Source organism: Sphaeramia orbicularis, chromosome 10 (assembly GCF_902148855.1).
Source record: "Sphaeramia orbicularis chromosome 10, fSphaOr1.1, whole genome shotgun sequence".
In the NCBI taxonomy this organism is placed as follows: Eukaryota; Metazoa; Chordata; class Actinopteri; order Kurtiformes; family Apogonidae; genus Sphaeramia; species Sphaeramia orbicularis.
In genome coordinates, this window is record NC_043966.1 from 17873913 (window position 1) to 17887691 (window position 13779).

Here is a 13779-nt window from a genome sequence, read left to right on the forward strand (position 1 = left end):
TCTAAACTATATTTGTGAGGCCATCAATAACACTGGTCAACAACAAATTTATTGTTTAAATTTTTTGAGCTGATTTAGGATAATTTTGGTGTGCTGAATCCAAAAATCACATTAATTTTGCTCAATCAGGTCAACTTTCTGAACTATGCTACATATTGGCTTTTTAACATTTTTGTTTACATTTATGGGCATTTTCATATCATATGATACAAAATGCTTTCATATTTCTTGCAATAAACGAGTTCTGAAGATTTTACTTTTGCCAATTTATGATTAATGGTTTTTTTTAATATTACAGGTGAAAGAAATGGCTTCGACTAGAAGATCTTGCAAAAATAAGCCTGACGTATTCTGCTACATCTGCGATGAATACACCATTGTACCTAACAGGAATCCTGTTAGAAAATGATTTTTTTTCTCTTAAAACCCATTTTGGGTGAGAACTATATAAAAAAATCAACTGATAAAGTTACAAAAATGTAATCAATTTTGTGAGAAGATCAAATTTTTCAAAATCAAATTAGCAAAAAAAGCTAACCTGATTGAGAAAAACAAATGTCATTTTTGGATTTAGCGGTGCAGAATGGTCCTAATTCAGTTGAAAAAACCTAGACAACTTGCAAAAAACATTTTTTTGTAACCCAGTGTAATCAATTGTTTCTCTTGTATTGGTCCTGAATATTACTGATGCCCCTTATACATCACTGGCTCTATAAACTGCAATTGGTAAGTTTTGTCTAAAATCAGGGGATTTTAGATGGAGTCATTGTTCAGTTATTATTTTATAGTGAAATATATTTGTTTTTTCTGCCACAAAAGGGAGAATACATAACCGAAATAGCCAAATCAACAAACAAAAAATTTAATCTGTTATAAAATCAGCTGTAGCTTTTGCTGATGTGATTTATTGTGTTCAGACCAATAGACACAGTTATAGATAAATAAAAAGTGCAATACAAACAATATAACATGACATACAGTATAAATATAAAAAAGGAAGCGACTAAACAAAATCACCTGTTAAAAAAGAATACAAAGAGCAAAATTCCAGTCGAGCAAGTTGATAAAATTGGCTTTGAGATTTATTTTAAGTTTATAGACATGGCTGATCTAACTGCCAAATCGATCTAATGCAAAATACCTTCACCCTTGGAGTGAAAATAAGAGACCTTGTTCAAATGATCTGCGTGTCCTAGAGGTGGAACAGGAAACGAGGAGCATGTAGGGCCTTGTGTGTGATAAACAGTGTCTTGGAAATCGATTATGGACTTCATGAGACAGGAGGCGAGAGGTTGTCAAGGTGAAAAAAAAGAAATTTAAGTATGGATTAGTAATTCTAGATCTCTGGTTGATGGCATTGCTTTGATTTTTGTCTGTGTTTCTGAGTTGGAAAAAACAGGAGCTTATATCATGATGTAAGTTCAACAAAACCAGGATATCCTCCACATAGGCTTCGTTCTCAATCCACAGCTGGTTTAGGTGTTTTGTACGACTCCTTCCTTCCTAATAGACCCTCTCTATATCTACACTGTTGTTTTCTCAACTGATTGGACAGTAGGAAGTCCTTTTATACAGTATAATCTACTGTCACAGATATAACCTGCTCTGGACACAAGTATTTCATTTCAGTGTTAAATTTGTCGAGACTGTGGAGAATGGTGGTTTTGCCTCAGTTTAGTTGAAGGGAATCATTTGTTGATACCAGCCAAACAGTATTAGAATGTACAACTACTAACTTCAGTAAACATTTTTGCAGGGTTAAAAGGAGCACACATATTTATTTCTCATTCTCTTTTCTTCAAATACAACAAGAAAAAACAGGAAATATGTGCACAGCCTTAAAGGACGCACAAAAAATTAACTAAATGAGTTTTAAAGGTTAAAGTCACTATTAAGTGTGACCCCTGACCCCATGACAAGAAGCAGCCCAAACAGTAGAAGCATCCGACATGTATTGAATGAAACCTGGTATAAAACATCAGAAAATGAATGCAATTAATCTCATATTGTCTGAACAAAAGAGTTAAAGACATGTACAAAAGGAGGTCACACTGAATACTAGCACTTGTGCAGATTGTATTTTTAATGCTAATTATTATTATTATTGTTATAGAACAGACATTTTTGTGTTAATATAATGTTATTCTATTTTTTATGTATTCTCTACCTGCAGTTTTTCATAGATGTGTTTTTTGCAGAGGTGGTTCAGTGATGTCCATGAACTGTAACTATCACTATGACTTGCTTTGCGTGCTCTGTTTGACCCTGTTTGATAGTAAACACAGAGTGAAGGGGAGTGGCTCCTACGCTACTATGAAGTGAAGTTCACACAAACATATATGTAACATAAACAAGTGACATCACATACCAGTGAGTAAGTTAACATATATGTGAGTAGATGTGGGTCTGTGCATGTATGTGTTTGTTTATGTGTGTGTTTGTGTTTGTGTGTGTGCTGCCCTACTTCCACCCAGATCAATACAAATGAGACTGGAGGGCTTTCCCATTCCACTTCAAAGTGGAAACGGGGTGGTGACCTCTGGTTCAGTATACATTTGTCTATCTACACATGCATGCTGTGTCTATGTTGTGTGTATCATAGTGAGTCTGCACTGTGCATGGGTGCTTATGTGTATTTTTATTTACTTCTATCATAATGCTGTTTAATCTCTGTTAATTACAGAGACTTTAATGTGTAGATATCTGAAGGATCATGTGTGGGCTTTTTTTTATGAATATATATGTATGTCATTGTGTGAACGAGTATGTATTAATGTGGGTCAGTGTTCTTTCATTTAATGTATTCATGCCTCTTTTAACCCTCTAAGACCTAAACAGCTGCTGGCAACTAATATCCTCTACTGATCTAAAATGTTTAATAACCTCTGAACCCTTGTGTGAACCACTAATCCTATCAATACATTTAATAATTCAGGTACAAAGCAGTTTGTCATCTTTTCATGGTCATCAGATATAACCCATTTACGCATTCAGACATTCCATAGTGAACATGGAAACACCAGCATCTTCTGAACTATTGATTCACTATTAAAACTCATGGAGTTGGCCAAATTAAAACCACGTTAATATGTGATATATTTTACCGAAAAAGCTAATTTTTCTTCGGTTTTCTGTTTTGATATGACAAACAAGAACTTACTCTGAGTTTTTATGAACATCTACACCATCAGTAAATTAAATATAGGAAAATACTAGATTTTCACAGAAAAATGTCAAATGTAGAGGATAATGATAGAATAAATGGTGATAAATCACGTAGGAAATGCTAATTATAGACAAAAATTAATTTGGAAGTCACCACAGAAGCAGTTCTAGGTCTTTAAACGTAATGACTATTTATCTGAATGTATTTTGTGTGATTTTATGAGTATACAGTTCGGTTGTAATAAGGTATTTGTGTGTTTTGTTACAGCTTTGAATCTGTGATCTGGTTTGTGTTGTCTTATCAGCGCTGAGCTGGAACTCTGACAGAGGCCAACTGCTTATCTGTGCTGCAAGTTGAAAATTAACCCAAGTAGTGGAACAAATTAATTTAAATTAATATTTTTACTCAAAGGAGTGTCATTACACAGTTGTATTTGAGCTGTTTATCTGATGTACTGGCCTCCCTGAGAATGTCACTTGTACCATTTGTAAATCTGCTCTCAAAGTCATTGTAATGTGTAGGTTTTATGAAGCTAATTTCCTGCCAAAATATAACAAGAGAAAGAAGCACAATTTGCTAACACTGACAATGTGGTTTGCAAATACAAAATATACCTATGAAACAAACAAAAAACATACTTTACTTATGTCAGGCTTCAAAATAGCCAAAAAAAAACTGTGTGGTACTGTAAAATGTCTCACAGTAGAATAAACTATTTTTCAGATGTGTGTGCTGAAGGTTTTTGTTGTAACTTTGCCTTCTTCACCATCAGACGGCAATGTGAGTCAATTTAAAAGTTTGGCCAAAATCATATTTGTACGTATGTATAGTATGTACGTGGAGGTGTGCTCTGTGAAAACAAAACCTAACTGTCATTGACCGTTCACCTCCCGACTTCTGCACCTCTCTTTTACAGCGGATCTTACATGAAATTTTCACAACTTCTATATCCACTGGGCCCCTCCACTGCTCTATGGGCCCTCCACAAACACTGGGCCCCATGAATTTGTCATGTCTACCCCCCTTATCAACGCACCAGACTGTGCATAGAGCCCATTAAATAAAGTGAATAACAACACCAGACAAACAAACCAATAGAGAAACATAAAAACAAGCATCGAACATTTTAGGTCAGTTGATGCTTTTGGTTGGTGGTGGATGTTTTTGGGTCTTTAAGGCTTAAAGAACAGGTTCCAGACTCAAAAATAAGTGCACACCTTTCCAACTTGTCCTGTAGATTAGGGCTGGACGATATTGGAAAAAACTGACATTGTGACTTTTTTTTTTTTTTAACCCTGCGATATATATATTGCGATATGAAAAAATACTCAGGTGGATATGATGGCTGTGTGGTACCAATGTAAATGGTCAAACAAATTAGTTGTGTTTCCTCTTGTTGTGGCAACAGGTGCAAGGCACTATCGACACAACACGTGTTTCAGTATCATCCTTTGTGTAGCCGAAATAATTTCAGATAACTGACGTTGCTTTACTTTTTGGCACCAAGTTTTCATTTACCATGATTTTCTCTTGATCGTTGCTGATTTTTCAACGTTGTTACCAGCGACTCACTCCAAACTGATTAAAAATGATTGTGGTTGGTGGATCGCTGTGTGCAGTGTGTGTGAGATACCCTTGAAATTAGATGAGAACACATTGAGAACACATTTGCCTCCTACGTTGCAAGACCTCCAATGTGACTATTGCGCACACGCACATTGCGATGTTGATGCTCAAACGATATATTATGCAGCTCTACTATGGATAGTTTGTAAAGCTTGACGTTTTCTCGCCATGAAAAATCCAAACCAGAGGCTTTCAGTGGGTTGTTTGTGGATCAGATGAAGTCAGCGTGATCCTTCCATGTGTCATGCCTTCCTGTTAAATCTCATCTCTGGTTTGTGGCTGACAACACAGAGGTGGCAGATGTCAGTCTCCCTCAGGTCCACACTAGTGTTAACAGTGACAACAACTTTAGCTTGTGGACAGCCCAAACTATGATAAAGCAGGAAATGATCCGACATCCTATCAGATTGTTTCACAGTACTACTACAACTATTGAAACGTGGATATGAAAACCGAGAAACTGAGGTCAGTGATGGATGTTCATGTCCTACTGAAAAAAAGAAAAAGGGAGAGGAACGGAAACGAAAGCCGAGGAAAGAATGAGGTGTGAAAGCTCTTGTCTTGTTGTGTTTCTTGAAGACGAGAAAACGGCAGCGCTGATGATGGGTGACACATGTAGGGTCAAAGGTTACAGTGAGTGACAGCTCAGGCCACAGCCTCCGGCCTGACAAAGATGACAGACAACTGGTAGAAAGACGGTGGGTGTGATGTGATGGGATGTGGGGAGGTCTACCGCACCGACCCGCAGTGATGGCCTGATGATTATTGTATTGATAATTAAAAAGAAAATCAATTATACGCTACTGTTCCTGATTAGACAATTCTGCGGTCTGTGGAGTTCATTAGTGCTGAAATGCTACTGTGGAAGCAATCAAGAGAATTGGAGGAAGCGGGAACATGAAGCTGCAAATAACAATTAATAGGATAGTTATTTTCCAGATTTCACCATCAGCTGTCAGTGGAATCACCCACTGAGTGAAAAGCTGTCATTGTGAAGAGCTGTTGTGGAATTGGACAGAAACGCACAGGCTCAGTCTGTTACGTAGCTGAAATTACCTTTTACATATTCATTTAAATTAACAGTTTGTATAAGTAATGTTTTTATACCAATAATCTATCAGTTAGCAACTGAATACATACAGGGTGGGGAAGCAAAATTTACAATATTTTGAGGCAGGGATTGAAAGACAGTGTATGACCAATTAGTTTATTGAAAGTCATGAGAATTTATTTGCCACAAGAAAATTGACATAATAGAAAATGTTTTTATTCTATGTGTCCTCCTTCTTTCTCTATAACTGCCTTCACACGCTTCCTGAAACTTGCGCAAGTGTTCCTCAAATATTCGGGTGACAACTTCTCCCATTCTTCTTTAATAGTATCTTCCAGACTTTGTCGTAATAGTTTTGCTCATAGTCATTCTCTTCTTTCCATTATAAACAGTCTTTATGGACACTCCAACTATTTTTGAAATCTCCTTTGGTGTGACGAGTGCATTCAGCAAATCACACACTCTTTGACGTTTGCTTTCCTGATTACTCATATGGGCAAAAGTTTCTGAAAAGGTATGGATAATAGTGTTAGGTATGATTATGAGATCAATATATGTTTGGTTTCAAAACAATTGATGTAGTGCCTGCTGAGAAAAAACAACTAAATGTTCATTGTAAATTTTGCTTCCCCACCCTATACAGTAACAAAACAGTCACTAAATGCCTGTCTGGTGTTTACAGTTAATTAACGAAGTGCAACATCTTACCTTTAGAATGATATACACACATTCTGGCCAAAAAATAAAAAAAAAACATTTTGTTGGACCACGCTTAGTTTTGATTGCAGAGGCATCATTTCAATAAGCTCATGCAAAGTTACAACATTTATTTCCATCATTTTATGGACACATAATATCATTGAACTTAGATCTGATCAACGGAAGCACCCCCAGATTATAACACTGCCCCCACAGGCTTCTACTGTAGGCACTAGGCATGATGAGTATTCACTTCACACACCTCTCGTCTTATCCTGGTGCACCGAGGGTAACTGGGTCAACTATGGAACAGGGTCGATTTAGAATGTGTCCATACTGTAGGTCTAAATAATGCTCTATTCTGTTATTTTGTTTTGTTTTGTTTTTAAATAAGGTTGTTTTGTTCACATTATAATTTAAATGTAACTGACATCAGAATCTGTAGTGACCTGCATGTACAGGAGAAGAAGAGTTTATACACACTAGGCCGGATCTACTAAAAGTATATGTGTATAAAAACTCATTGCACATGGAAAAATATTTACAAACTGATTTACTAACGGTGCACACTAAGGGTTGTGTCTTTCAAGGGTGCAAAATAACACGTCTGCATCCAGTTAGTATGTTTGCCGCAATTGTGCAAGTGCTGGGAGGAGAAAATGTAAATATATTAATTTAGCACACGCAAAGTGATTTATCAAACCCAAAAGCAATTTTGCTCATAGAAACTGCGTCTATATTTATATATATCTCAAAGGGAGGTGCAAACGGTTTGAATGCATAATTGCGCACACATGGCTGTGGTTATTGCCACAAGAAGAAGACGTCAAAATGATGAAACAAGACACAGAGAACGCATTTTTCACCCCAGGGTGAACATTTTTGGAACGACGGAAGAACAAGTAATTGAGACGTACCTTTTTCCTTTGAAACACAGTCCAATCTTTATACTCTCCATTAAACTGAAGATTGTTTAAGAAATGAGAATGCCACTCGTTGCATCATTTAGAGTTAAAGAAGTGTTTGTTGCTGAAACACAATAATTACTGCAGTAATTACCAAATGGAAGGCTCTTAACTATTTGCTCCGTTAAATCCAGTCGGGAACTCTTTTTAATGAGACTGTGTAGTTTGGTCCAGTTTCTTAACATTTATCTTTTCTGCAATGATAAAACTGCTCTTTTACCACTTTATGTGTCACTAGCATTAACTGCTGTTGGCTAGGTGTTTTTATTTATTTATTTATTTGACAGGGACAATGCAGTCAAACATAGTTGCAGCTGATGTGATACATATAAAGTGTATAACTAGTGCTAATTTTCAACTCCAGTCCCCAGTTGGGGTCTCCCACAACATTGCAGTACAATATAAAATATACGCCATTTAAAACAATCATGCCATACAATTCAATAATCCAGATTTGCATTTATATGATATGAGGCATTCATTCATTCACTCACTCTCCCACACAATATAGACAGTATTTACAGATGAGAACAGTTGTGTTTTGTCTTTAACCAGGTTTTGGTTCTGGTGGTGAACATCTTAAACTCTGTTCAAATGTAGCAGTGTAGTTTGTAATGCATTTTGATTATTATGAAATGACTGTTCCACCACCCTACATATACAGTAGTATGCACCAGAAAACCTGATTTACACATATCACTGGGTCTTTAATAAATTTTGAGGATGACTGGTTAAAAATCTTATTATACTGTACAGGGAGACATGCAACACACATTGAAATAGAACCTTTGAATCCATCACTAGCTCAACATACAGGAACACCACACACACTGCAGACTACAAGTGGTGGGCTGCTCCTAAGAAATAAGGGTTAAGTGCCTTGCTCAAGGGCACATCAGCCAACAATTGCTTTCCTGGTCTGGTAGAATTAAACTGGCAGCCCCTTGGGTCACAAGCCACTTCCCTAACCATCTAGGTTAGAGATCACCTGCCCCCATGTTAGCCCTCTTACCTCTAATTAAACCAGATAATTGTTCATCTGGTTTTACTCCCAGTTTCCTCTTCTAAATGCAGCCATGTTGCTCCATGTTTTGCTCCTCATTTCCGACTAAGGGGGAGTATTATACCGGCAAAGAGTTGTCAGTGAATACCCTCTTTATTTTTGTTTTCAAAGCATAATGAAAGGTTTACTCAGTCCTTCTCAAAGCAAGTGAGTTTCCTCTGATCACCTTTGGCACTTTTCTTCTGACTGTGCTATTTTACTGATTATCAGTGGAATATTATAGTCCTTCTGGTAATACTACTAATTGCATGGTTCTAGGAGCAGTAAAACATTATAGCATGCCACTGACATGATTAATTTCATTACCGATTTATCTGCAGATTATTCTCTTGATTTATCAACTGCATGATGCATAAAAAGTATAGTCAGCCTGATAATGTTTCACTGATTTGTGGTTCACTGAGTTTACTGAGTTTGTAAGAGGAAAAAGGCAGAAATTATCACAGCCAAGATCCAAATCTTTTCATCAGCAAACTGGTTAGTAGTTACAGTGTTCTCAAACACTCTCTCTCATGCACAAAGGAGGCATTATTCATTTCATGAATCCAGATAGCCTTTGACATGCGCTTGTTTTATGCACATCTCCCTCCTTCCCTTAATATTTATCATTTTATCCAGGTCAGTTACTTCACTTTATCATGGCTTTTATGCTTTCAGACTGAGTTAGATGATAAATGTCATCTATTAAAAAGAGTTTACCTTAAAGGGGTGTTGTATTTCTACTTTCAGATACTAAAAAAGTAACCTAAAATTATCATGAGAGTGGTTGAGAATAAGGAGCTATGAAGTTAAGCCAAAGACTCCAATGTACTGGACTGTGAAGATATGAGTTGAATTTCTTCATATTGATGGGCTGGGGGATTTATGTGACCACTAGAGGGAGTAATGAGGCATTCTGCTGTTTACCCCCAGTGAGGATGCACAAAGACATAAATAAGACCTCTAAGCAAATTTTAGCCAATTTCTTTTTTTTTTTTTTTTTTGTCTTTTTTTGTCTTTTTTGCCATTTATAAATAAAACTGTCTGGTCATTAAAAAAATGTGTTTCAATTCAATTCACACACAAAAAAGTAAAAAGCGCTGTGCAAGAATCTGAACTGAAAAAATTAGCTCAAAAATGAAAAATATCCTTAACTTTTTGTTTGTAGTGTAAGTGCTGTGTGAAAATCATGTTATCATGTTACTAATTGCTTTAAAATAAGGACTGCTGTACAGAGTGTGTTTGTCTGTTACTAGTAAGGTGCAGTTAATGTGTAAACCACAGCTCTCTCTCTCATGCGCTCAAACACACCGTTGACCTCGGTGACTCCCTCTCTCCCGTCCGTTCGCCCTTCATGCCTTTGCTGCCGCGTGTCGCTCACCCATCCTGCTGCTGATATGCTTACTGCAGCACTCTGTTTCTCAAAGGCAAACCATTAACAGCAACACAGCAGCATGACACAGTGTTTGCCTGATAACCAAGCTACACCTCGTTAAACCCCTAAGACACGCACATTAACGACTTTGTCAGGAGATCAAGTGGTCGATGATAAGAAGCTCCGATCGACCTGAGTCGCCTTTAAACAAGGATCAAAGTCACACAAGAGCGACCGAAAGAGGCTCAGATTCTCACCGCACAAATGCTCCTTCGGTTCCTCCGCTACACACATTGATGATCTGCAGCCACTTCAGGAGAAACCTATAAATGAAGTGTTGTGGGTGACTAATGCTGTAACATGAGATTAATATTCAGTGTAAACACAGACTTTAAATCACCACTTTTAGTATTAATAGTACTAGAAGTGTGCCTGAGGCATTTCGCTGACATTGTAAAGTCATGACAGTGGACATTAGATGAGCTCATATTGCAGCAAGAATCCTGTTCCCAGTTTGTGGGTATTTGCTAAATCTATTGTGTGAAAAGTGAAGAACTCAGGAGGAAGCGTAGGAATCAGTTATCATAGATTTAAGCATCCAAAACAGTCACTTAGAAATGGTGTCTGCTAACGTCAATAAAGGACAAAACAGACTCCAACACAAAGTTCAAGCAGACACACACTCATTCATGAATTAGCATTTCCCCCTCACACTAGGAATGTTTCTGGTTCGACAAGAGGATAGAGACAGAAGGTCAGCCGCGCGCTGATTGGTTGACTGATCCACATGATTAAACGCTTCCATACTGTTTATACGTGTATGTGGTACAGTTGAGTCAGACAGTGAAACTAACGAAAACTGTCCCCACAGACTCTTTTGATTGAAACTAATGCTCCGACTAAATATAGCTTGTTGTTTATTTGCTTGGTTTCTTAATTTTCTCAACTCAACTGGGATTAGGGATGGAAAACAAGAACCAGTTCTTTTTGAGAACTGGTTCCAGGTAGCTCGATTCCTTGGAATCGTTTACCTGCCTGCTTAACGATTCTGCTTATCGATTCCGCCTTCGTTGTGTATGTGCGATGACGTCACACGTATGCTGCATTGTTTTGGTCAGAACGTAGCCAACATGGTGTTGAGGCAGAAACGGTCTAAACAGACGACACCAGGTCCATTTACTTGGAACACTTGCAAAGCTTCCATGTCTTCAAACGGGTGGAATCCCTCCAATATCCTCAAACATTTGTCCACAGCATGTGAATCATTTCCAGGAATGTCACGTATTTGATACGCTACTTTGCGGCGCTTGTGAATGCAGCGGCAGAGTGAATGCCAGGCAGGTTCCGGTGCGGGCAACAAACGTCGTAACTCCTCAAATACAAGTTTCCGAAGGTAAGAAGGGAAAAGAAATGAGTTGCACAACAGTGGGAGACAAGCCGAGCCGAGTGGAACCGGTTCCACGTAGTAGAAATGCAGCAATAGAGGAATTAGTAAAGTGTCTTTATTTTCACTTTCACTGTACCCCCCCCCCCCCCCCCCCGAACTAGGCCTGGCGTCATCTGTTATTATTTGTACATACTGTATATGTTATATTTTCTGTGCAGAGATGGAAATATAAAAGACAGTTAATGCAAACATGCCCGTTTGTACTATTTTATTACCTCACCCAATGAGAATCAATAAGAGAATCAATAAGGAATTGGATCGATAAGCAGTATTGATAATGGAATCGGAATCGTTAAATTCTTAACGATTCCCATCCCTAACCGGGATAAACAGTTTTTTTCTCCCCCAATTGGTTTCTCATGTGTAGAAGTTGTGGTTCTGACCTGATGTGACGCATGGTAGTCCACATGGACATGAATATTAAAATGGACATCCATGGTCTAACATCCATGCTCCGTGGTATTATTAGATATCTGCTATTGGACCTGCATGCACACCCGATCACACAGCTAACATACGAGTGACACAGAGTGGGAGAGAAAACTGCAGTTGTCTATTTCTATCACTGTGCTAATGTTCACACTGTAAACGAACTACTCTGCGGAGCCACTGCATCCATGCTGAGACCACCTCTTCAAAGCGGTCTCAGCTTGGTTGTTTTGTACCGGAACGGAGTGCAATTACTGCTTTCACATATGAACAATGGAACCGAGCCAAAGACTTGTTCTGGAACAACGGCTCCAATCGATCCAGTTGTGGAAACACCCTCAGATTTTTCTTTGGTACTTTTCTTGTGGTTTTAAACAATCTCCCATTTTGTTGGTCAAACTTCTTAAATCTATCTTGAAGCGTATAGTCACATGGATTGGTCAGCCAATCAGCATGCGGCTGACCTTCTGTCTCTATCTGCTTGCTCTGGTTCGTACCGTGTGGGTCCTCCTCCTACCATGGAAACAGGTGCCTATACTGTAGGTTAATTCTCCTGTCAGTGCTCCTGATGAAGATCTGGAGTTGGTCCCCGAGTGCCTTCAATGACAGCTCACTGCTCCTAATGTGTGTGCTATATGCTAATGCTAACACTAATGCTAGGTACTGTGTGTGTATTCGGATAGGTGAAACGCAGAGACTGAATTTCCATATGGGGACAATAAAGCAAATTAACCTTTAACCTTTAATGAACGGTTAATGTACATCGATGTTAATGATGATGTGGTGAGATTCATTCATTCATTTGTTTTCTGGACCTTCAACCCTGGTGGATCGTGGTGGTGGTTGTACAATGAGGGGGCCAGTTCATCACAGAAACAAGCAATCATTCTCACATTCATATTTAGATCGACTAATTAAGCTATTTAAGTGTCTTTGGATGAGGGGAGGACGCTGGACTGAACCCACACTAGCTGGGTTTCCATTACATTTTTAAGCAAAATAAAAGTGATATTTGTACAATTTTGACAAAGTATATTTACAACTTGTAGGTGTTTCCATTGAAGAGTGTTTGGATTCTGATCTGTGATTCTAATAAAGAAGTCTCGTCTGCCTGTCTTGCAATATGTCGTAGTTCTTGCAGAGAGTAGTGGTGGTGGTGGTGGTGGTAGGTGGGTGGGGTGGTGGGGTGGTGGGGTGAGGTCTGTGCGTACCTCACAGTTTCACTCTGCAGGCGCGCCTGATTGTCCCAAAGGCAAAGTCTTTATTTATGGCAGTGGCCACACATAATGGATTTCTGGGAGAGAATTGTACAGAATTCACTAACAAGTTGTTGATCCAGAATTTTCAAATGACCTGGGCAGCATTTATTGAACTGTTATGTTATCGAACCTCTCATGGCACCAGACTTGTCATGCCCGTAACTGCTGAAAATGCGCAAAATGTGTTTCCATTACACTTTTGCACAATACTTCTATATCAAAATGTCTCAAGAACTGCCTCATTAGAGCGTAAAAACTTTTTGCGATCCCTGACAGTTTTTGCGACATTAAAACATTAGCAAACCTTAAACCATCCAGCTGCTTTTATAGCATTTACTATTGTGCAAACCAATTTGCAAAGTGATGGTTGTCAGCTCAAATAACTTTGACCAGGTGATTGTATATAACTGTGGGAGCCCTGCGTGTAACATTTTTTACCACAAAATTGGAAACTTAATACCTTCTTTTTTGTATACAGTATATAATATGTGTCCCATGAAATAATAACTAGATAATTGTGGACTCTTGAGTCACATAGCAGTCATACAGAGCTGAAACTTGCATCTGTGCTTGAATGGTATTGGTCTGCAATGTTGAGAAAACCCAACATAACGAGACAGTGAATTTAGACAGTGACAGCTGCAACACTGCAAGGTATAATTCATCGTGTCTTAAAATGTGCTCGGCAGTCCTTATAATTGGTGAAATACAGTAACATTT

At 38.2% G+C, this 13779-nt stretch overlaps 1 long non-coding RNA gene across 1 annotated transcript; it reads left to right on the forward strand.

Annotated features, from left to right (window-relative positions):
* Positions 1–757: 757 nt before the first annotated feature.
* Positions 758–12892, forward strand: LOC115427399 (uncharacterized). The gene is made up of 3 exons (XR_003936487.1): positions 758–768; positions 2184–2185; positions 12772–12892. It is a non-coding gene; the product is annotated as an uncharacterized LOC115427399 (long non-coding RNA).
* Positions 12893–13779: the final 887 nt, after the last annotated feature.